The sequence below is a fragment of the Oncorhynchus mykiss genome, chromosome 20 (genome assembly GCF_057628025.1).
Source record: "Oncorhynchus mykiss isolate SJ-2025 chromosome 20, ASM5762802v1, whole genome shotgun sequence".
Classification (NCBI taxonomy): domain Eukaryota; kingdom Metazoa; phylum Chordata; class Actinopteri; order Salmoniformes; family Salmonidae; genus Oncorhynchus; species Oncorhynchus mykiss.
This window is the reverse complement of record NC_143041.1, coordinates 5,928,600-5,945,766: the sequence shown is the minus strand read 5'-3', so window position 1 is coordinate 5,945,766 and position 17,167 is coordinate 5,928,600. Positions and strand designations below refer to the sequence as shown.

Below are 17,167 nucleotides of genomic sequence, written 5' to 3'. Positions count from 1 at the left end.
TTCCACAAGGCTGAAATATGTGCCCTCGCTTTGAAATAAGTAAGCAAGGTTAGTTTGTATTTCATCCAACAATCTGTGCTACAAATTATGGCTACAGTATATGCAATTTCTTCCACTTTTTGAGTGACACAAAGATGCTTATCTAAATGGTGAAAATGCAACAGCTGTTAATCAGGCTCACTTTGACTTTACATAGTGCAGCAAGAGATTGTTTCTCGCTTACGGCCACACCGGCCTGAGTACGCCTGATCTCGTCTGATCTCGGAAGCTAAGCAGGGTCGGGCCTGGTTAGTACTTGGATGGGAGACCGCCTGGGAATACCAGGTGCTGTAAGCTTTTTGTCACTGCCTTGTGGAATTTCAACTCTTTGTCCGTTTTTTTTCCACAAGGCTGAAATATGTGCCCTCGCTTTGAAATAAGTAAGCAAGGTTAGTTTGTATTTCATCCAACAATCTGTGCTACAAATTATGGCTACAGTATATGCAATTTCTTCCACTTTTTGAGTGACACAAAGATGCTTATCTAAATGGTGAAAATGCAACAGCTGTTAATCAGGCTCACTTTGACTTTACATAGTGCAGCAAGAGATTGTTTCTCGCTTACGGCCACACCGGCCTGAGTACGCCTGATCTCGTCTGATCTCGGAAGCTAAGCAGGGTCGGGCCTGGTTAGTACTTGGATGGGAGACCGCCTGGGAATACCAGGTGCTGTAAGCTTTTTGTCACTGCCTTGTGGAATTTCAACTCTTTGTCCGTTTTTTTTCCACAAGGCTGAAATATGTGCCCTCGCTTTGAAATAAGTAAGCAAGGTTAGTTTGTATTTCATCCAACAATCTGTGCTACAAATTATGGCTACAGTATATGCAATTTCTTCCACTTTTTGAGTGACACAAAGATGCTTATCTAAATGGTGAAAATGCAACAGCTGTTAATCAGGCTCACTTTGACTTTACATAGTGCAGCAAGAGATTGTTTCTCGCTTACGGCCACACCGGCCTGAGTACGCCTGATCTCGTCTGATCTCGGAAGCTAAGCAGGGTCGGGCCTGGTTAGTACTTGGATGGGAGACCGCCTGGGAATACCAGGTGCTGTAAGCTTTTTGTCACTGCCTTGTGGAATTTCAACTCTTTGTCCGTTTTTTTTCCACAAGGCTGAAATATGTGCCCTCGCTTTGAAATAAGTAAGCAAGGTTAGTTTGTATTTCATCCAACAATCTGTGCTACAAATTATGGCTACAGTATATGCAATTTCTTCCACTTTTTGAGTGACACAAAGATGCTTATCTAAATGGTGAAAATGCAACAGCTGTTAATCAGGCTCACTTTGACTTTACATAGTGCAGCAAGAGATTGTTTCTCGCTTACGGCCACACCGGCCTGAGTACGCCTGATCTCGTCTGATCTCGGAAGCTAAGCAGGGTCGGGCCTGGTTAGTACTTGGATGGGAGACCGCCTGGGAATACCAGGTGCTGTAAGCTTTTTGTCACTGCCTTGTGGAATTTCAACTCTTTGTCCGTTTTTTTTCCACAAGGCTGAAATATGTGCCCTCGCTTTGAAATAAGTAAGCAAGGTTAGTTTGTATTTCATCCAACAATCTGTGCTACAAATTATGGCTACAGTATATGCAATTTCTTCCACTTTTTGAGTGACACAAAGATGCTTATCTAAATGGTGAAAATGCAACAGCTGTTAATCAGGCTCACTTTGACTTTACATAGTGCAGCAAGAGATTGTTTCTCGCTTACGGCCACACCGGCCTGAGTACGCCTGATCTCGTCTGATCTCGGAAGCTAAGCAGGGTCGGGCCTGGTTAGTACTTGGATGGGAGACCGCCTGGGAATACCAGGTGCTGTAAGCTTTTTGTCACTGCCTTGTGGAATTTCAACTCTTTGTCCGTTTTTTTTCCACAAGGCTGAAATATGTGCCCTCGCTTTGAAATAAGTAAGCAAGGTTAGTTTGTATTTCATCCAACAATCTGTGCTACAAATTATGGCTACAGTATATGCAATTTCTTCCACTTTTTGAGTGACACAAAGATGCTTATCTAAATGGTGAAAATGCAACAGCTGTTAATCAGGCTCACTTTGACTTTACATAGTGCAGCAAGAGATTGTTTCTCGCTTACGGCCACACCGGCCTGAGTACGCCTGATCTCGTCTGATCTCGGAAGCTAAGCAGGGTCGGGCCTGGTTAGTACTTGGATGGGAGACCGCCTGGGAATACCAGGTGCTGTAAGCTTTTTGTCACTGCCTTGTGGAATTTCAACTCTTTGTCCGTTTTTTTTCCACAAGGCTGAAATATGTGCCCTCGCTTTGAAATAAGTAAGCAAGGTTAGTTTGTATTTCATCCAACAATCTGTGCTACAAATTATGGCTACAGTATATGCAATTTCTTCCACTTTTTGAGTGACACAAAGATGCTCATCTAAATGGTGAAAATGCAACAGCTGTTAATCAGGCTCACTTTGACTTTACATAGTGCAGCAAGAGATTGTTTCTCGCTTACGGCCACACCGGCCTGAGTACGCCTGATCTCGTCTGATCTCGGAAGCTAAGCAGGGTCGGGCCTGGTTAGTACTTGGATGGGAGACCGCCTGGGAATACCAGGTGCTGTAAGCTTTTTGTCACTGCCTTGTGGAATTTCAACTCTTTGTCCGTTTTTTTTCCACAAGGCTGAAATATGTGCCCTCGCTTTGAAATAAGTAAGCAAGGTTAGTTTGTATTTCATCCAACAATCTGTGCTACAAATTATGGCTACAGTATATGCAATTTCTTCCACTTTTTGAGTGACACAAAGATGCTTATCTAAATGGTGAAAATGCAACAGCTGTTAATCAGGCTCACTTTGACTTTACATAGTGCAGCAAGAGATTGTTTCTCGCTTACGGCCACACCGGCCTGAGTACGCCTGATCTCGTCTGATCTCGGAAGCTAAGCAGGGTCGGGCCTGGTTAGTACTTGGATGGGAGACCGCCTGGGAATACCAGGTGCTGTAAGCTTTTTGTCACTGCCTTGTGGAATTTCAACTCTTTGTCCGTTTTTTTTCCACAAGGCTGAAATATGTGCCCTCGCTTTGAAATAAGTAAGCAAGGTTAGTTTGTATTTCATCCAACAATCTGTGCTACAAATTATGGCTACAGTATATGCAATTTCTTCCACTTTTTGAGTGACACAAAGATGCTTATCTAAATGGTGAAAATGCAACAGCTGTTAATCAGGCTCACTTTGACTTTACATAGTGCAGCAAGAGATTGTTTCTCGCTTACGGCCACACCGGCCTGAGTACGCCTGATCTCGTCTGATCTCGGAAGCTAAGCAGGGTCGGGCCTGGTTAGTACTTGGATGGGAGACCGCCTGGGAATACCAGGTGCTGTAAGCTTTTTGTCACTGCCTTGTGGAATTTCAACTCTTTGTCCGTTTTTTTTCCACAAGGCTGAAATATGTGCCCTCGCTTTGAAATAAGTAAGCAAGGTTAGTTTGTATTTCATCCAACAATCTGTGCTACAAATTATGGCTACAGTATATGCAATTTCTTCCACTTTTTGAGTGACACAAAGATGCTTATCTAAATGGTGAAAATGCAACAGCTGTTAATCAGGCTCACTTTGACTTTACATAGTGCAGCAAGAGATTGTTTCTCGCTTACGGCCACACCGGCCTGAGTACGCCTGATCTCGTCTGATCTCGGAAGCTAAGCAGGGTCGGGCCTGGTTAGTACTTGGATGGGAGACCGCCTGGGAATACCAGGTGCTGTAAGCTTTTTGTCACTGCCTTGTGGAATTTCAACTCTTTGTCCGTTTTTTTTCCACAAGGCTGAAATATGTGCCCTCGCTTTGAAATAAGTAAGCAAGGTTAGTTTGTATTTCATCCAACAATCTGTGCTACAAATTATGGCTACAGTATATGCAATTTCTTCCACTTTTTGAGTGACACAAAGATGCTTATCTAAATGGTGAAAATGCAACAGCTGTTAATCAGGCTCACTTTGACTTTACATAGTGCAGCAAGAGATTGTTTCTCGCTTACGGCCACACCGGCCTGAGTACGCCTGATCTCGTCTGATCTCGGAAGCTAAGCAGGGTCGGGCCTGGTTAGTACTTGGATGGGAGACCGCCTGGGAATACCAGGTGCTGTAAGCTTTTTGTCACTGCCTTGTGGAATTTCAACTCTTTGTCCGTTTTTTTTCCACAAGGCTGAAATATGTGCCCTCGCTTTGAAATAAGTAAGCAAGGTTAGTTTGTATTTCATCCAACAATCTGTGCTACAAATTATGGCTACAGTATATGCAATTTCTTCCACTTTTTGAGTGACACAAAGATGCTTATCTAAATGGTGAAAATGCAACAGCTGTTAATCAGGCTCACTTTGACTTTACATAGTGCAGCAAGAGATTGTTTCTCGCTTACGGCCACACCGGCCTGAGTACGCCTGATCTCGTCTGATCTCGGAAGCTAAGCAGGGTCGGGCCTGGTTAGTACTTGGATGGGAGACCGCCTGGGAATACCAGGTGCTGTAAGCTTTTTGTCACTGCCTTGTGGAATTTCAACTCTTTGTCCGTTTTTTTTCCACAAGGCTGAAATATGTGCCCTCGCTTTGAAATAAGTAAGCAAGGTTAGTTTGTATTTCATCCAACAATCTGTGCTACAAATTATGGCTACAGTATATGCAATTTCTTCCACTTTTTGAGTGACACAAAGATGCTCATCTAAATGGTGAAAATGCAACAGCTGTTAATCAGGCTCACTTTGACTTTACATAGTGCAGCAAGAGATTGTTTCTCGCTTACGGCCACACCGGCCTGAGTACGCCTGATCTCGTCTGATCTCGGAAGCTAAGCAGGGTCGGGCCTGGTTAGTACTTGGATGGGAGACCGCCTGGGAATACCAGGTGCTGTAAGCTTTTTGTCACTGCCTTGTGGAATTTCAACTCTTTGTCCGTTTTTTTTCCACAAGGCTGAAATATGTGCCCTCGCTTTGAAATAAGTAAGCAAGGTTAGTTTGTATTTCATCCAACAATCTGTGCTACAAATTATGGCTACAGTATATGCAATTTCTTCCACTTTTTGAGTGACACAAAGATGCTTATCTAAATGGTGAAAATGCAACAGCTGTTAATCAGGCTCACTTTGACTTTACATAGTGCAGCAAGAGATTGTTTCTCGCTTACGGCCACACCGGCCTGAGTACGCCTGATCTCGTCTGATCTCGGAAGCTAAGCAGGGTCGGGCCTGGTTAGTACTTGGATGGGAGACCGCCTGGGAATACCAGGTGCTGTAAGCTTTTTGTCACTGCCTTGTGGAATTTCAACTCTTTGTCCGTTTTTTTTCCACAAGGCTGAAATATGTGCCCTCGCTTTGAAATAAGTAAGCAAGGTTAGTTTGTATTTCATCCAACAATCTGTGCTACAGTATATGCAATTTCTTCCACTTTTTGAGTGACACAAAGATGCTTATCTAAATGGTGAAAATGCAACAGCTGTTAATCAGGCTCACTTTGACTTTACATAGTGCAGCAAGAGATTGTTTCTCGCTTACGGCCACACCGGCCTGAGTACGCCTGATCTCGTCTGATCTCGGAAGCTAAGCAGGGTCGGGCCTGGTTAGTACTTGGATGGGAGACCGCCTGGGAATACCAGGTGCTGTAAGCTTTTTGTCACTGCCTTGTGGAATTTCAACTCTTTGTCCGTTTTTTTTCCACAAGGCTGAAATATGTGCCCTCGCTTTGAAATAAGTAAGCAAGGTTAGTTTGTATTTCATCCAACAATCTGTGCTACAAATTATGGCTACAGTATATGCAATTTCTTCCACTTTTTGAGTGACACAAAGATGCTTATCTAAATGGTGAAAATGCAACAGCTGTTAATCAGGCTCACTTTGACTTTACATAGTGCAGCAAGAGATTGTTTCTCGCTTACGGCCACACCGGCCTGAGTACGCCTGATCTCGTCTGATCTCGGAAGCTAAGCAGGGTCGGGCCTGGTTAGTACTTGGATGGGAGACCGCCTGGGAATACCAGGTGCTGTAAGCTTTTTGTCACTGCCTTGTGGAATTTCAACTCTTTGTCCGTTTTTTTTCCACAAGGCTGAAATATGTGCCCTCGCTTTGAAATAAGTAAGCAAGGTTAGTTTGTATTTCATCCAACAATCTGTGCTACAAATTATGGCTACAGTATATGCAATTTCTTCCACTTTTTGAGTGACACAAAGATGCTTATCTAAATGGTGAAAATGCAACAGCTGTTAATCAGGCTCACTTTGACTTTACATAGTGCAGCAAGAGATTGTTTCTCGCTTACGGCCACACCGGCCTGAGTACGCCTGATCTCGTCTGATCTCGGAAGCTAAGCAGGGTCGGGCCTGGTTAGTACTTGGATGGGAGACCGCCTGGGAATACCAGGTGCTGTAAGCTTTTTGTCACTGCCTTGTGGAATTTCAACTCTTTGTCCGTTTTTTTTCCACAAGGCTGAAATATGTGCCCTCGCTTTGAAATAAGTAAGCAAGGTTAGTTTGTATTTCATCCAACAATCTGTGCTACAAATTATGGCTACAGTATATGCAATTTCTTCCACTTTTTGAGTGACACAAAGATGCTTATCTAAATGGTGAAAATGCAACAGCTGTTAATCAGGCTCACTTTGACTTTACATAGTGCAGCAAGAGATTGTTTCTCGCTTACGGCCACACCGGCCTGAGTACGCCTGATCTCGTCTGATCTCGGAAGCTAAGCAGGGTCGGGCCTGGTTAGTACTTGGATGGGAGACCGCCTGGGAATACCAGGTGCTGTAAGCTTTTTGTCACTGCCTTGTGGAATTTCAACTCTTTGTCCGTTTTTTTTCCACAAGGCTGAAATATGTGCCCTCGCTTTGAAATAAGTAAGCAAGGTTAGTTTGTATTTCATCCAACAATCTGTGCTACAGTATATGCAATTTCTTCCACTTTTTGAGTGACACAAAGATGCTTATCTAAATGGTGAAAATGCAACAGCTGTTAATCAGGCTCACTTTGACTTTACATAGTGCAGCAAGAGATTGTTTCTCGCTTACGGCCACACCGGCCTGAGTACGCCTGATCTCGTCTGATCTCGGAAGCTAAGCAGGGTCGGGCCTGGTTAGTACTTGGATGGGAGACCGCCTGGGAATACCAGGTGCTGTAAGCTTTTTGTCACTGCCTTGTGGAATTTCAACTCTTTGTCCGTTTTTTTTCCACAAGGCTGAAATATGTGCCCTCGCTTTGAAATAAGTAAGCAAGGTTAGTTTGTATTTCATCCAACAATCTGTGCTACAAATTATGGCTACAGTATATGCAATTTCTTCCACTTTTTGAGTGACACAAAGATGCTTATCTAAATGGTGAAAATGCAACAGCTGTTAATCAGGCTCACTTTGACTTTACATAGTGCAGCAAGAGATTGTTTCTCGCTTACGGCCACACCGGCCTGAGTACGCCTGATCTCGTCTGATCTCGGAAGCTAAGCAGGGTCGGGCCTGGTTAGTACTTGGATGGGAGACCGCCTGGGAATACCAGGTGCTGTAAGCTTTTTGTCACTGCCTTGTGGAATTTCAACTCTTTGTCCGTTTTTTTTCCACAAGGCTGAAATATGTGCCCTCGCTTTGAAATAAGTAAGCAAGGTTAGTTTGTATTTCATCCAACAATCTGTGCTACAGTATATGCAATTTCTTCCACTTTTTGAGTGACACAAAGATGCTTATCTAAATGGTGAAAATGCAACAGCTGTTAATCAGGCTCACTTTGACTTTACATAGTGCAGCAAGAGATTGTTTCTCGCTTACGGCCACACCGGCCTGAGTACGCCTGATCTCGTCTGATCTCGGAAGCTAAGCAGGGTCGGGCCTGGTTAGTACTTGGATGGGAGACCGCCTGGGAATACCAGGTGCTGTAAGCTTTTTGTCACTGCCTTGTGGAATTTCAACTCTTTGTCCGTTTTTTTTCCACAAGGCTGAAATATGTGCCCTCGCTTTGAAATAAGTAAGCAAGGTTAGTTTGTATTTCATCCAACAATCTGTGCTACAGTATATGCAATTTCTTCCACTTTTTGAGTGACACAAAGATGCTTATCTAAATGGTGAAAATGCAACAGCTGTTAATCAGGCTCACTTTGACTTTACATAGTGCAGCAAGAGATTGTTTCTCGCTTACGGCCACACCGGCCTGAGTACGCCTGATCTCGTCTGATCTCGGAAGCTAAGCAGGGTCGGGCCTGGTTAGTACTTGGATGGGAGACCGCCTGGGAATACCAGGTGCTGTAAGCTTTTTGTCACTGCCTTGTGGAATTTCAACTCTTTGTCCGTTTTTTTTCCACAAGGCTGAAATATGTGCCCTCGCTTTGAAATAAGTAAGCAAGGTTAGTTTGTATTTCATCCAACAATCTGTGCTACAAATTATGGCTACAGTATATGCAATTTCTTCCACTTTTTGAGTGACACAAAGATGCTTATCTAAATGGTGAAAATGCAACAGCTGTTAATCAGGCTCACTTTGACTTTACATAGTGCAGCAAGAGATTGTTTCTCGCTTACGGCCACACCGGCCTGAGTACGCCTGATCTCGTCTGATCTCGGAAGCTAAGCAGGGTCGGGCCTGGTTAGTACTTGGATGGGAGACCGCCTGGGAATACCAGGTGCTGTAAGCTTTTTGTCACTGCCTTGTGGAATTTCAACTCTTTGTCCGTTTTTTTTCCACAAGGCTGAAATATGTGCCCTCGCTTTGAAATAAGTAAGCAAGGTTAGTTTGTATTTCATCCAACAATCTGTGCTACAGTATATGCAATTTCTTCCACTTTTTGAGTGACACAAAGATGCTTATCTAAATGGTGAAAATGCAACAGCTGTTAATCAGGCTCACTTTGACTTTACATAGTGCAGCAAGAGATTGTTTCTCGCTTACGGCCACACCGGCCTGAGTACGCCTGATCTCGTCTGATCTCGGAAGCTAAGCAGGGTCGGGCCTGGTTAGTACTTGGATGGGAGACCGCCTGGGAATACCAGGTGCTGTAAGCTTTTTGTCACTGCCTTGTGGAATTTCAACTCTTTGTCCGTTTTTTTTCCACAAGGCTGAAATATGTGCCCTCGCTTTGAAATAAGTAAGCAAGGTTAGTTTGTATTTCATCCAACAATCTGTGCTACAAATTATGGCTACAGTATATGCAATTTCTTCCACTTTTTGAGTGACACAAAGATGCTTATCTAAATGGTGAAAATGCAACAGCTGTTAATCAGGCTCACTTTGACTTTACATAGTGCAGCAAGAGATTGTTTCTCGCTTACGGCCACACCGGCCTGAGTACGCCTGATCTCGTCTGATCTCGGAAGCTAAGCAGGGTCGGGCCTGGTTAGTACTTGGATGGGAGACCGCCTGGGAATACCAGGTGCTGTAAGCTTTTTGTCACTGCCTTGTGGAATTTCAACTCTTTGTCCGTTTTTTTTCCACAAGGCTGAAATATGTGCCCTCGCTTTGAAATAAGTAAGCAAGGTTAGTTTGTATTTCATCCAACAATCTGTGCTACAAATTATGGCTACAGTATATGCAATTTCTTCCACTTTTTGAGTGACACAAAGATGCTTATCTAAATGGTGAAAATGCAACAGCTGTTAATCAGGCTCACTTTGACTTTACATAGTGCAGCAAGAGATTGTTTCTCGCTTACGGCCACACCGGCCTGAGTACGCCTGATCTCGTCTGATCTCGGAAGCTAAGCAGGGTCGGGCCTGGTTAGTACTTGGATGGGAGACCGCCTGGGAATACCAGGTGCTGTAAGCTTTTTGTCACTGCCTTGTGGAATTTCAACTCTTTGTCCGTTTTTTTTCCACAAGGCTGAAATATGTGCCCTCGCTTTGAAATAAGTAAGCAAGGTTAGTTTGTATTTCATCCAACAATCTGTGCTACAAATTATGGCTACAGTATATGCAATTTCTTCCACTTTTTGAGTGACACAAAGATGCTTATCTAAATGGTGAAAATGCAACAGCTGTTAATCAGGCTCACTTTGACTTTACATAGTGCAGCAAGAGATTGTTTCTCGCTTACGGCCACACCGGCCTGAGTACGCCTGATCTCGTCTGATCTCGGAAGCTAAGCAGGGTCGGGCCTGGTTAGTACTTGGATGGGAGACCGCCTGGGAATACCAGGTGCTGTAAGCTTTTTGTCACTGCCTTGTGGAATTTCAACTCTTTGTCCGTTTTTTTTCCACAAGGCTGAAATATGTGCCCTCGCTTTGAAATAAGTAAGCAAGGTTAGTTTGTATTTCATCCAACAATCTGTGCTACAAATTATGGCTACAGTATATGCAATTTCTTCCACTTTTTGAGTGACACAAAGATGCTCATCTAAATGGTGAAAATGCAACAGCTGTTAATCAGGCTCACTTTGACTTTACATAGTGCAGCAAGAGATTGTTTCTCGCTTACGGCCACACCGGCCTGAGTACGCCTGATCTCGTCTGATCTCGGAAGCTAAGCAGGGTCGGGCCTGGTTAGTACTTGGATGGGAGACCGCCTGGGAATACCAGGTGCTGTAAGCTTTTTGTCACTGCCTTGTGGAATTTCAACTCTTTGTCCGTTTTTTTTCCACAAGGCTGAAATATGTGCCCTCGCTTTGAAATAAGTAAGCAAGGTTAGTTTGTATTTCATCCAACAATCTGTGCTACAAATTATGGCTACAGTATATGCAATTTCTTCCACTTTTTGAGTGACACAAAGATGCTTATCTAAATGGTGAAAATGCAACAGCTGTTAATCAGGCTCACTTTGACTTTACATAGTGCAGCAAGAGATTGTTTCTCGCTTACGGCCACACCGGCCTGAGTACGCCTGATCTCGTCTGATCTCGGAAGCTAAGCAGGGTCGGGCCTGGTTAGTACTTGGATGGGAGACCGCCTGGGAATACCAGGTGCTGTAAGCTTTTTGTCACTGCCTTGTGGAATTTCAACTCTTTGTCCGTTTTTTTTCCACAAGGCTGAAATATGTGCCCTCGCTTTGAAATAAGTAAGCAAGGTTAGTTTGTATTTCATCCAACAATCTGTGCTACAAATTATGGCTACAGTATATGCAATTTCTTCCACTTTTTGAGTGACACAAAGATGCTCATCTAAATGGTGAAAATGCAACAGCTGTTAATCAGGCTCACTTTGACTTTACATAGTGCAGCAAGAGATTGTTTCTCGCTTACGGCCACACCGGCCTGAGTACGCCTGATCTCGTCTGATCTCGGAAGCTAAGCAGGGTCGGGCCTGGTTAGTACTTGGATGGGAGACCGCCTGGGAATACCAGGTGCTGTAAGCTTTTTGTCACTGCCTTGTGGAATTTCAACTCTTTGTCCGTTTTTTTTCCACAAGGCTGAAATATGTGCCCTCGCTTTGAAATAAGTAAGCAAGGTTAGTTTGTATTTCATCCAACAATCTGTGCTACAAATTATGGCTACAGTATATGCAATTTCTTCCACTTTTTGAGTGACACAAAGATGCTCATCTAAATGGTGAAAATGCAACAGCTGTTAATCAGGCTCACTTTGACTTTACATAGTGCAGCAAGAGATTGTTTCTCGCTTACGGCCACACCGGCCTGAGTACGCCTGATCTCGTCTGATCTCGGAAGCTAAGCAGGGTCGGGCCTGGTTAGTACTTGGATGGGAGACCGCCTGGGAATACCAGGTGCTGTAAGCTTTTTGTCACTGCCTTGTGGAATTTCAACTCTTTGTCCGTTTTTTTTCCACAAGGCTGAAATATGTGCCCTCGCTTTGAAATAAGTAAGCAAGGTTAGTTTGTATTTCATCCAACAATCTGTGCTACAAATTATGGCTACAGTATATGCAATTTCTTCCACTTTTTGAGTGACACAAAGATGCTTATCTAAATGGTGAAAATGCAACAGCTGTTAATCAGGCTCACTTTGACTTTACATAGTGCAGCAAGAGATTGTTTCTCGCTTACGGCCACACCGGCCTGAGTACGCCTGATCTCGTCTGATCTCGGAAGCTAAGCAGGGTCGGGCCTGGTTAGTACTTGGATGGGAGACCGCCTGGGAATACCAGGTGCTGTAAGCTTTTTGTCACTGCCTTGTGGAATTTCAACTCTTTGTCCGTTTTTTTTCCACAAGGCTGAAATATGTGCCCTCGCTTTGAAATAAGTAAGCAAGGTTAGTTTGTATTTCATCCAACAATCTGTGCTACAAATTATGGCTACAGTATATGCAATTTCTTCCACTTTTTGAGTGACACAAAGATGCTTATCTAAATGGTGAAAATGCAACAGCTGTTAATCAGGCTCACTTTGACTTTACATAGTGCAGCAAGAGATTGTTTCTCGCTTACGGCCACACCGGCCTGAGTACGCCTGATCTCGTCTGATCTCGGAAGCTAAGCAGGGTCGGGCCTGGTTAGTACTTGGATGGGAGACCGCCTGGGAATACCAGGTGCTGTAAGCTTTTTGTCACTGCCTTGTGGAATTTCAACTCTTTGTCCGTTTTTTTTCCACAAGGCTGAAATATGTGCCCTCGCTTTGAAATAAGTAAGCAAGGTTAGTTTGTATTTCATCCAACAATCTGTGCTACAAATTATGGCTACAGTATATGCAATTTCTTCCACTTTTTGAGTGACACAAAGATGCTCATCTAAATGGTGAAAATGCAACAGCTGTTAATCAGGCTCACTTTGACTTTACATAGTGCAGCAAGAGATTGTTTCTCGCTTACGGCCACACCGGCCTGAGTACGCCTGATCTCGTCTGATCTCGGAAGCTAAGCAGGGTCGGGCCTGGTTAGTACTTGGATGGGAGACCGCCTGGGAATACCAGGTGCTGTAAGCTTTTTGTCACTGCCTTGTGGAATTTCAACTCTTTGTCCGTTTTTTTTCCACAAGGCTGAAATATGTGCCCTCGCTTTGAAATAAGTAAGCAAGGTTAGTTTGTATTTCATCCAACAATCTGTGCTACAAATTATGGCTACAGTATATGCAATTTCTTCCACTTTTTGAGTGACACAAAGATGCTTATCTAAATGGTGAAAATGCAACAGCTGTTAATCAGGCTCACTTTGACTTTACATAGTGCAGCAAGAGATTGTTTCTCGCTTACGGCCACACCGGCCTGAGTACGCCTGATCTCGTCTGATCTCGGAAGCTAAGCAGGGTCGGGCCTGGTTAGTACTTGGATGGGAGACCGCCTGGGAATACCAGGTGCTGTAAGCTTTTTGTCACTGCCTTGTGGAATTTCAACTCTTTGTCCGTTTTTTTTCCACAAGGCTGAAATATGTGCCCTCGCTTTGAAATAAGTAAGCAAGGTTAGTTTGTATTTCATCCAACAATCTGTGCTACAAATTATGGCTACAGTATATGCAATTTCTTCCACTTTTTGAGTGACACAAAGATGCTTATCTAAATGGTGAAAATGCAACAGCTGTTAATCAGGCTCACTTTGACTTTACATAGTGCAGCAAGAGATTGTTTCTCGCTTACGGCCACACCGGCCTGAGTACGCCTGATCTCGTCTGATCTCGGAAGCTAAGCAGGGTCGGGCCTGGTTAGTACTTGGATGGGAGACCGCCTGGGAATACCAGGTGCTGTAAGCTTTTTGTCACTGCCTTGTGGAATTTCAACTCTTTGTCCGTTTTTTTTCCACAAGGCTGAAATATGTGCCCTCGCTTTGAAATAAGTAAGCAAGGTTAGTTTGTATTTCATCCAACAATCTGTGCTACAAATTATGGCTACAGTATATGCAATTTCTTCCACTTTTTGAGTGACACAAAGATGCTTATCTAAATGGTGAAAATGCAACAGCTGTTAATCAGGCTCACTTTGACTTTACATAGTGCAGCAAGAGATTGTTTCTCGCTTACGGCCACACCGGCCTGAGTACGCCTGATCTCGTCTGATCTCGGAAGCTAAGCAGGGTCGGGCCTGGTTAGTACTTGGATGGGAGACCGCCTGGGAATACCAGGTGCTGTAAGCTTTTTGTCACTGCCTTGTGGAATTTCAACTCTTTGTCCGTTTTTTTTCCACAAGGCTGAAATATGTGCCCTCGCTTTGAAATAAGTAAGCAAGGTTAGTTTGTATTTCATCCAACAATCTGTGCTACAAATTATGGCTACAGTATATGCAATTTCTTCCACTTTTTGAGTGACACAAAGATGCTTATCTAAATGGTGAAAATGCAACAGCTGTTAATCAGGCTCACTTTGACTTTACATAGTGCAGCAAGAGATTGTTTCTCGCTTACGGCCACACCGGCCTGAGTACGCCTGATCTCGTCTGATCTCGGAAGCTAAGCAGGGTCGGGCCTGGTTAGTACTTGGATGGGAGACCGCCTGGGAATACCAGGTGCTGTAAGCTTTTTGTCACTGCCTTGTGGAATTTCAACTCTTTGTCCGTTTTTTTCCCACAAGGTTGAAATATGTGCCCTCGCTTTGAAATAAGTAAGCAAGGTTAGTTTGTATTTCATCCAACAATCTGTGCTACAGTATATGCAATTTCTTCCACTTTTTGAGTGACACAAAGATGCTTATCTAAATGGTGAAAATGCAACAGCTGTTAATCAGGCTCACTTTGACTTTACATAGTGCAGCAAGAGATTGTTTCTCGCTTACGGCCACACCGGCCTGAGTACGCCTGCTCTCGTCTGATCTCGGAAGCTAAGCAGGGTCGGGCCTGGTTAGTACTTGGATGGGAGACCGCCTGGGAATACCAGGTGCTGTAAGCTTTTTGTCACTGCCTTGTGGAATTTCAACTCTTTGTCCGTTTTTTTCCCACAAGGTTGAAATATGTGCCCTCGCTTTGAAATAAGTAAGCAAGGTTAGTTTGTATTTCATCCAACAATCTGTGCTACAGTATATGCAATTTCTTCCACTTTTTGAGTGACACAAAGATGCTTATCTAAATGGTGAAAATGCAACAGCTGTTAATCAGGCTCACTTTGACTTTACATAGTGCAGCAAGAGATTGTTTCTCGCTTACGGCCACACCGGCCTGAGTACGCCTGATCTCGTCTGATCTCGGAAGCTAAGCAGGGTCGGGCCTGGTTAGTACTTGGATGGGAGACCGCCTGGGAATACCAGGTGCTGTAAGCTTTTTGTCACTGCCTTGTGGAATTTCAACTCTTTGTCCGTTTTTTTTCCACAAGGCTGAAATATGTGCCCTCGCTTTGAAATAAGTAAGCAAGGTTAGTTTGTATTTCATCCAACAATCTGTGCTACAAATTATGGCTACAGTATATGCAATTTCTTCCACTTTTTGAGTGACACAAAGATGCTTATCTAAATGGTGAAAATGCAACAGCTGTTAATCAGGCTCACTTTGACTTTACATAGTGCAGCAAGAGATTGTTTCTCGCTTACGGCCACACCGGCCTGAGTACGCCTGATCTCGTCTGATCTCGGAAGCTAAGCAGGGTCGGGCCTGGTTAGTACTTGGATGGGAGACCGCCTGGGAATACCAGGTGCTGTAAGCTTTTTGTCACTGCCTTGTGGAATTTCAACTCTTTGTCCGTTTTTTTCCCACAAGGTTGAAATATGTGCCCTCGCTTTGAAATAAGTAAGCAAGGTTAGTTTGTATTTCATCCAACAATCTGTGCTACAGTATATGCAATTTCTTCCACTTTTTGAGTGACACAAAGATGCTTATCTAAATGGTGAAAATGCAACAGCTGTTAATCAGGCTCACTTTGACTTTACATAGTGCAGCAAGAGATTGTTTCTCGCTTACGGCCACACCGGCCTGAGTACGCCTGCTCTCGTCTGATCTCGGAAGCTAAGCAGGGTCGGGCCTGGTTAGTACTTGGATGGGAGACCGCCTGGGAATACCAGGTGCTGTAAGCTTTTTGTCACTGCCTTGTGGAATTTCAACTCTTTGTCCGTTTTTTTCCCACAAGGTTGAAATATGTGCCCTCGCTTTGAAATAAGTAAGCAAGGTTAGTTTGTATTTCATCCAACAATCTGTGCTACAGTATATGCAATTTCTTCCACTTTTTGAGTGACACAAAGATGCTTATCTAAATGGTGAAAATGCAACAGCTGTTAATCAGGCTCACTTTGACTTTACATAGTGCAGCAAGAGATTGTTTCTCGCTTACGGCCACACCGGCCTGAGTACGCCTGATCTCGTCTGATCTCGGAAGCTAAGCAGGGTCGGGCCTGGTTAGTACTTGGATGGGAGACCGCCTGGGAATACCAGGTGCTGTAAGCTTTTTGTCACTGCCTTGTGGAATTTCAACTCTTTGTCCGTTTTTTTTCCACAAGGCTGAAATATGTGCCCTCGCTTTGAAATAAGTAAGCAAGGTTAGTTTGTATTTCATCCAACAATCTGTGCTACAAATTATGGCTACAGTATATGCAATTTCTTCCACTTTTTGAGTGACACAAAGATGCTTATCTAAATGGTGAAAATGCAACAGCTGTTAATCAGGCTCACTTTGACTTTACATAGTGCAGCAAGAGATTGTTTCTCGCTTACGGCCACACCGGCCTGAGTACGCCTGATCTCGTCTGATCTCGGAAGCTAAGCAGGGTCGGGCCTGGTTAGTACTTGGATGGGAGACCGCCTGGGAATACCAGGTGCTGTAAGCTTTTTGTCACTGCCTTGTGGAATTTCAACTCTTTGTCCGTTTTTTTTCCACAAGGCTGAAATATGTGCCCTCGCTTTGAAATAAGTAAGCAAGGTTAGTTTGTATTTCATCCAACAATCTGTGCTACAAATTATGGCTACAGTATATGCAATTTCTTCCACTTTTTGAGTGACACAAAGATGCTTATCTAAATGGTGAAAATGCAACAGCTGTTAATCAGGCTCACTTTGACTTTACATAGTGCAGCAAGAGATTGTTTCTCGCTTACGGCCACACCGGCCTGAGTACGCCTGATCTCGTCTGATCTCGGAAGCTAAGCAGGGTCGGGCCTGGTTAGTACTTGGATGGGAGACCGCCTGGGAATACCAGGTGCTGTAAGCTTTTTGTCACTGCCTTGTGGAATTTCAACTCTTTGTCCGTTTTTTTCCCACAAGGTTGAAATATGTGCCCTCGCTTTGAAATAAGTAAGCAAGGTTAGTTTGTATTTCATCCAACAATCTGTGCTACAGTATATGCAATTTCTTCCACTTTTTGAGTGACACAAAGATGCTTATCTAAATGGTGAAAATGCAACAGCTGTTAATCAGGCTCACTTTGACTTTACATAGT

At 43.7% G+C, this 17,167-nt stretch overlaps 43 non-coding genes and 2 pseudogenes across 43 annotated transcripts; all 45 read left to right on the top strand.

Annotated features, from left to right (window-relative positions):
- The first annotated feature begins 217 nt into the window (after positions 1-217).
- LOC149974043 (5S ribosomal RNA) lies at positions 218-336 on the top strand. The gene has a single exon (XR_016489996.1). It is a non-coding gene; the product is annotated as a 5S ribosomal RNA (ribosomal RNA).
- Positions 337-597: 261 nt separating this feature from the next.
- LOC149974042 (5S ribosomal RNA) lies at positions 598-716 on the top strand. The gene has a single exon (XR_016489995.1). It is a non-coding gene; the product is annotated as a 5S ribosomal RNA (ribosomal RNA).
- A 261-nt stretch (positions 717-977) lies between these two features.
- On the top strand, positions 978-1,096 carry LOC149974041 (5S ribosomal RNA). The gene has a single exon (XR_016489994.1). It is a non-coding gene; the product is annotated as a 5S ribosomal RNA (ribosomal RNA).
- Positions 1,097-1,357: 261 nt separating this feature from the next.
- Positions 1,358-1,476, top strand: LOC149974040 (5S ribosomal RNA). Its single transcript, XR_016489993.1, has one exon. It is a non-coding gene; the product is annotated as a 5S ribosomal RNA (ribosomal RNA).
- A 261-nt stretch (positions 1,477-1,737) lies between these two features.
- LOC149974039 (5S ribosomal RNA) lies at positions 1,738-1,856 on the top strand. Its single transcript, XR_016489991.1, has one exon. It is a non-coding gene; the product is annotated as a 5S ribosomal RNA (ribosomal RNA).
- A 261-nt stretch (positions 1,857-2,117) lies between these two features.
- Positions 2,118-2,236, top strand: LOC149974038 (5S ribosomal RNA). The gene has a single exon (XR_016489990.1). It is a non-coding gene; the product is annotated as a 5S ribosomal RNA (ribosomal RNA).
- Positions 2,237-2,497: 261 nt separating this feature from the next.
- Positions 2,498-2,616, top strand: LOC149974037 (5S ribosomal RNA). The gene has a single exon (XR_016489989.1). It is a non-coding gene; the product is annotated as a 5S ribosomal RNA (ribosomal RNA).
- A 261-nt stretch (positions 2,617-2,877) lies between these two features.
- LOC149974036 (5S ribosomal RNA) lies at positions 2,878-2,996 on the top strand. Its single transcript, XR_016489988.1, has one exon. It is a non-coding gene; the product is annotated as a 5S ribosomal RNA (ribosomal RNA).
- Positions 2,997-3,257: 261 nt separating this feature from the next.
- Positions 3,258-3,376, top strand: LOC149974035 (5S ribosomal RNA). Its single transcript, XR_016489987.1, has one exon. It is a non-coding gene; the product is annotated as a 5S ribosomal RNA (ribosomal RNA).
- Positions 3,377-3,637: 261 nt separating this feature from the next.
- Positions 3,638-3,756, top strand: LOC149974034 (5S ribosomal RNA). The gene has a single exon (XR_016489986.1). It is a non-coding gene; the product is annotated as a 5S ribosomal RNA (ribosomal RNA).
- A 261-nt stretch (positions 3,757-4,017) lies between these two features.
- On the top strand, positions 4,018-4,136 carry LOC149974033 (5S ribosomal RNA). The gene has a single exon (XR_016489985.1). It is a non-coding gene; the product is annotated as a 5S ribosomal RNA (ribosomal RNA).
- A 261-nt stretch (positions 4,137-4,397) lies between these two features.
- Positions 4,398-4,516, top strand: LOC149974032 (5S ribosomal RNA). Its single transcript, XR_016489984.1, has one exon. It is a non-coding gene; the product is annotated as a 5S ribosomal RNA (ribosomal RNA).
- A 261-nt stretch (positions 4,517-4,777) lies between these two features.
- LOC149974031 (5S ribosomal RNA) lies at positions 4,778-4,896 on the top strand. The gene has a single exon (XR_016489983.1). It is a non-coding gene; the product is annotated as a 5S ribosomal RNA (ribosomal RNA).
- A 261-nt stretch (positions 4,897-5,157) lies between these two features.
- LOC149974030 (5S ribosomal RNA) lies at positions 5,158-5,276 on the top strand. The gene has a single exon (XR_016489982.1). It is a non-coding gene; the product is annotated as a 5S ribosomal RNA (ribosomal RNA).
- Positions 5,277-5,524: 248 nt separating this feature from the next.
- LOC149974029 (5S ribosomal RNA) lies at positions 5,525-5,643 on the top strand. The gene has a single exon (XR_016489980.1). It is a non-coding gene; the product is annotated as a 5S ribosomal RNA (ribosomal RNA).
- A 261-nt stretch (positions 5,644-5,904) lies between these two features.
- LOC149974028 (5S ribosomal RNA) lies at positions 5,905-6,023 on the top strand. Its single transcript, XR_016489979.1, has one exon. It is a non-coding gene; the product is annotated as a 5S ribosomal RNA (ribosomal RNA).
- A 261-nt stretch (positions 6,024-6,284) lies between these two features.
- LOC149974027 (5S ribosomal RNA) lies at positions 6,285-6,403 on the top strand. Its single transcript, XR_016489978.1, has one exon. It is a non-coding gene; the product is annotated as a 5S ribosomal RNA (ribosomal RNA).
- Positions 6,404-6,664: 261 nt separating this feature from the next.
- LOC149974026 (5S ribosomal RNA) lies at positions 6,665-6,783 on the top strand. The gene has a single exon (XR_016489977.1). It is a non-coding gene; the product is annotated as a 5S ribosomal RNA (ribosomal RNA).
- Positions 6,784-7,031: 248 nt separating this feature from the next.
- Positions 7,032-7,150, top strand: LOC149974025 (5S ribosomal RNA). Its single transcript, XR_016489976.1, has one exon. It is a non-coding gene; the product is annotated as a 5S ribosomal RNA (ribosomal RNA).
- Positions 7,151-7,411: 261 nt separating this feature from the next.
- LOC149974024 (5S ribosomal RNA) lies at positions 7,412-7,530 on the top strand. The gene has a single exon (XR_016489974.1). It is a non-coding gene; the product is annotated as a 5S ribosomal RNA (ribosomal RNA).
- Positions 7,531-7,778: 248 nt separating this feature from the next.
- Positions 7,779-7,897, top strand: LOC149974023 (5S ribosomal RNA). The gene has a single exon (XR_016489973.1). It is a non-coding gene; the product is annotated as a 5S ribosomal RNA (ribosomal RNA).
- A 248-nt stretch (positions 7,898-8,145) lies between these two features.
- LOC149974022 (5S ribosomal RNA) lies at positions 8,146-8,264 on the top strand. Its single transcript, XR_016489972.1, has one exon. It is a non-coding gene; the product is annotated as a 5S ribosomal RNA (ribosomal RNA).
- A 261-nt stretch (positions 8,265-8,525) lies between these two features.
- On the top strand, positions 8,526-8,644 carry LOC149974021 (5S ribosomal RNA). The gene has a single exon (XR_016489971.1). It is a non-coding gene; the product is annotated as a 5S ribosomal RNA (ribosomal RNA).
- A 248-nt stretch (positions 8,645-8,892) lies between these two features.
- On the top strand, positions 8,893-9,011 carry LOC149974020 (5S ribosomal RNA). The gene has a single exon (XR_016489970.1). It is a non-coding gene; the product is annotated as a 5S ribosomal RNA (ribosomal RNA).
- Positions 9,012-9,272: 261 nt separating this feature from the next.
- On the top strand, positions 9,273-9,391 carry LOC149974019 (5S ribosomal RNA). Its single transcript, XR_016489968.1, has one exon. It is a non-coding gene; the product is annotated as a 5S ribosomal RNA (ribosomal RNA).
- Positions 9,392-9,652: 261 nt separating this feature from the next.
- On the top strand, positions 9,653-9,771 carry LOC149974018 (5S ribosomal RNA). Its single transcript, XR_016489967.1, has one exon. It is a non-coding gene; the product is annotated as a 5S ribosomal RNA (ribosomal RNA).
- Positions 9,772-10,032: 261 nt separating this feature from the next.
- On the top strand, positions 10,033-10,151 carry LOC149974017 (5S ribosomal RNA). The gene has a single exon (XR_016489966.1). It is a non-coding gene; the product is annotated as a 5S ribosomal RNA (ribosomal RNA).
- A 261-nt stretch (positions 10,152-10,412) lies between these two features.
- LOC149974016 (5S ribosomal RNA) lies at positions 10,413-10,531 on the top strand. The gene has a single exon (XR_016489964.1). It is a non-coding gene; the product is annotated as a 5S ribosomal RNA (ribosomal RNA).
- Positions 10,532-10,792: 261 nt separating this feature from the next.
- On the top strand, positions 10,793-10,911 carry LOC149974015 (5S ribosomal RNA). The gene has a single exon (XR_016489963.1). It is a non-coding gene; the product is annotated as a 5S ribosomal RNA (ribosomal RNA).
- Positions 10,912-11,172: 261 nt separating this feature from the next.
- LOC149974014 (5S ribosomal RNA) lies at positions 11,173-11,291 on the top strand. The gene has a single exon (XR_016489962.1). It is a non-coding gene; the product is annotated as a 5S ribosomal RNA (ribosomal RNA).
- Positions 11,292-11,552: 261 nt separating this feature from the next.
- Positions 11,553-11,671, top strand: LOC149974013 (5S ribosomal RNA). The gene has a single exon (XR_016489961.1). It is a non-coding gene; the product is annotated as a 5S ribosomal RNA (ribosomal RNA).
- Positions 11,672-11,932: 261 nt separating this feature from the next.
- Positions 11,933-12,051, top strand: LOC149974012 (5S ribosomal RNA). Its single transcript, XR_016489960.1, has one exon. It is a non-coding gene; the product is annotated as a 5S ribosomal RNA (ribosomal RNA).
- A 261-nt stretch (positions 12,052-12,312) lies between these two features.
- LOC149974011 (5S ribosomal RNA) lies at positions 12,313-12,431 on the top strand. The gene has a single exon (XR_016489959.1). It is a non-coding gene; the product is annotated as a 5S ribosomal RNA (ribosomal RNA).
- Positions 12,432-12,692: 261 nt separating this feature from the next.
- On the top strand, positions 12,693-12,811 carry LOC149974010 (5S ribosomal RNA). Its single transcript, XR_016489958.1, has one exon. It is a non-coding gene; the product is annotated as a 5S ribosomal RNA (ribosomal RNA).
- A 261-nt stretch (positions 12,812-13,072) lies between these two features.
- LOC149974009 (5S ribosomal RNA) lies at positions 13,073-13,191 on the top strand. Its single transcript, XR_016489956.1, has one exon. It is a non-coding gene; the product is annotated as a 5S ribosomal RNA (ribosomal RNA).
- A 261-nt stretch (positions 13,192-13,452) lies between these two features.
- Positions 13,453-13,571, top strand: LOC149974008 (5S ribosomal RNA). The gene has a single exon (XR_016489955.1). It is a non-coding gene; the product is annotated as a 5S ribosomal RNA (ribosomal RNA).
- A 261-nt stretch (positions 13,572-13,832) lies between these two features.
- On the top strand, positions 13,833-13,951 carry LOC149974007 (5S ribosomal RNA). Its single transcript, XR_016489954.1, has one exon. It is a non-coding gene; the product is annotated as a 5S ribosomal RNA (ribosomal RNA).
- A 261-nt stretch (positions 13,952-14,212) lies between these two features.
- On the top strand, positions 14,213-14,331 carry LOC149974006 (5S ribosomal RNA). The gene has a single exon (XR_016489953.1). It is a non-coding gene; the product is annotated as a 5S ribosomal RNA (ribosomal RNA).
- Positions 14,332-14,579: 248 nt separating this feature from the next.
- On the top strand, positions 14,580-14,698 carry LOC149974005 (5S ribosomal RNA; annotated as a pseudogene).
- A 248-nt stretch (positions 14,699-14,946) lies between these two features.
- Positions 14,947-15,065, top strand: LOC149974004 (5S ribosomal RNA). Its single transcript, XR_016489952.1, has one exon. It is a non-coding gene; the product is annotated as a 5S ribosomal RNA (ribosomal RNA).
- A 261-nt stretch (positions 15,066-15,326) lies between these two features.
- On the top strand, positions 15,327-15,445 carry LOC149974003 (5S ribosomal RNA). The gene has a single exon (XR_016489951.1). It is a non-coding gene; the product is annotated as a 5S ribosomal RNA (ribosomal RNA).
- A 248-nt stretch (positions 15,446-15,693) lies between these two features.
- On the top strand, positions 15,694-15,812 carry LOC149974002 (5S ribosomal RNA; annotated as a pseudogene).
- A 248-nt stretch (positions 15,813-16,060) lies between these two features.
- Positions 16,061-16,179, top strand: LOC149974001 (5S ribosomal RNA). The gene has a single exon (XR_016489950.1). It is a non-coding gene; the product is annotated as a 5S ribosomal RNA (ribosomal RNA).
- Positions 16,180-16,440: 261 nt separating this feature from the next.
- On the top strand, positions 16,441-16,559 carry LOC149974000 (5S ribosomal RNA). Its single transcript, XR_016489949.1, has one exon. It is a non-coding gene; the product is annotated as a 5S ribosomal RNA (ribosomal RNA).
- Positions 16,560-16,820: 261 nt separating this feature from the next.
- LOC149973999 (5S ribosomal RNA) lies at positions 16,821-16,939 on the top strand. The gene has a single exon (XR_016489948.1). It is a non-coding gene; the product is annotated as a 5S ribosomal RNA (ribosomal RNA).
- The last annotated feature ends 228 nt before the right edge of the window (positions 16,940-17,167 follow it).